Raw genomic sequence first — 1,836 nt, 5'->3', positions numbered from 1 at the left:
GCCCGGCCAAGGGGCAGAGCCCCAGCCAACCATTCCCTCTGTGCCCTGCTGCTCTCTGCAGGTGGAAAGCGAGAAGAAAAGGGTGGTGGAGTTCATGTGCCAGATCCTGCCGTACGTGGAGAGCCCCCAGGAGCGCCTGAAAGAGATGGCCCTCAGGTTCATTGGTGAGCCACAAGGTCCCTCCCTGCCTGCCCCGCTGCAGCTCGGCCCCAGCCCCGGCTGCTGCAGCGGCAGCAGATGCGGCCAGGGCTGTGCTGGGGAGCCCCGAGTGCCCTGGCGCTGCTGCCGCCCTGTGCCAGCCCAGCCCTGGGGCGTCCCCAGGCGGGAAGGGCCCGGGCTCAGCCCTGTCAGGGCAGGAGGGCGTGTGGCTGGGCTGGCAGTGCCACTGGGGGGGAGCTGTGACACTGTTGGGGCCCTGACAGCATCTGTGTTCCCAGGGATCGCCACCAAGTACCTGAGAAAGGGGGAGGAGGAGGATGAGTCCATCACAGAGGTCATCATTGAGGGTGAGTGCGGGCAGTGGGCTGTCAGTGGGGGCTGGTGGAGGAGCGCAGACCCTGGGCAGGGAGCTGCAATCCTGCCCCAGGTGTGGAGGGCTCTGTTCCCTGCGTGTACAGAGCAGAGAGAGATTCCAGAGCCATGAGGGGTGTTGGTGGCCAGCACCTTCTGGCTGATCCCATTGGGCCCTGCTCCCTCCTGGCCATGGCAAGAGCTGAGTGGGATGGCCCTGGCAGGACGGGCTCCTCGGGGCCCTGCAGATGCTGGCTCTGATCTTGGCTCCGTCCTTTTCTCTTCCAGCCCTTCAAAGCATTACTGCTGACAGCCCTGCCATCAAAAAGCGGGCAGATGAAACCATGAAAATCATCAAGGATTTCCAGAAATCAAAACCAAAACCGAAAAAGAAGCCCGCACCGAAACCGAAATCTAAAGCCCGACCCAAATTCCGGTAGCCTACGTTCCTCTCTGTTCCAGCCCTGAGGAACGAGCGAGGACATCAGAGTCGGCATGGCAGGCCTGTCAGTTCCAAACTGGGCATGCTAAGGGCTGGACAGACAGCTCCCTGCTCCAGATTGCAGCAGCTCCAAGAGTGGCTAATATCAAATATCAAATACATCTCTACCTCTTCTCAAAGACAGAGACTCAGGAAGTTTTTTTGAGTGCCTGTTGTCCACAGAGGGGAAGAGGGGAAGAAGGGCCCTTGTGCTCAGCAACACTTGCCCAGGTGTGCCGTGGGGAGGGGAAAGTGCCCCAAAGGCCCTTGGCCTTGGAAGGTTCTGCTGGAGCCTCAAGGCTTGCAGCAGAGCGGATGGGCAGAGCCTGGAGCTGTGGGATCCCTGAGAAACTGGTGCTTGGAGGTGGCCACACGGTCTGTCCCAGCCAGGAAGCAGCACGAGTGGCCTGCCCGTGTGCTGCTGTGTGGATTGCTGAGGGCTGGGAGACCCTGAGGGGACGGGGCCCTGGGAGGCCATGAAGGGCTGAGGTGCTGAGGAGGCCCTGGCGGGAAATGGGCGTGGGAAGCCTTGAGGGGAATGAGGGAGGGGCTGCGAGGGGCCAGGCTGGGCAGAGGAGGCTTTGAAGGGACAGGGTGTGGGAAGGCCTGAACAATTGTGGGCAGAGGCTGTAAGCAGGGCCCAGGCAGTCCCCGGGTTCCCTGCCAGCCGGCTGCCCTGGCGCTTGCCCGGGGTGTCTGCCATGCCTGTGGCAGAAGGTCTGGAGGTCTGGGCAGGAGGGTGGGGACAGCCCCAAGGGGGCCAGGCTGGCCTGGCTGGGGACAAGGAGGGGAAGGGGGCCCTGCCGGAGCACGTCCGCTGGTGCTGCCAGCCAGGGGCAGGGCTG

General features: G+C 63.1%; 1 long non-coding RNA gene across 1 annotated transcript; it reads left to right on the top strand.

Annotated features, from left to right (window-relative positions):
* Positions 1–32: 32 nt before the first annotated feature.
* Positions 33–888, top strand: LOC114071925. The gene is made up of 3 exons (XR_003574110.1): positions 33–164; positions 438–506; positions 799–888. It is a non-coding gene; the product is annotated as an uncharacterized LOC114071925 (long non-coding RNA).
* The last annotated feature ends 948 nt before the right edge of the window (positions 889–1,836 follow it).

This window comes from Empidonax traillii, unplaced genomic scaffold, assembly GCF_003031625.1.
Source record: "Empidonax traillii isolate 1590-97213 ecotype Southwest subspecies unplaced genomic scaffold, ASM303162v1 scaffold2435:size32028, whole genome shotgun sequence".
In the NCBI taxonomy this organism is placed as follows: domain Eukaryota; kingdom Metazoa; phylum Chordata; class Aves; order Passeriformes; family Tyrannidae; genus Empidonax; species Empidonax traillii.
Note: the sequence above shows the minus strand (reverse complement) of the source record. Positions and strands in the feature narration are given on the sequence as shown.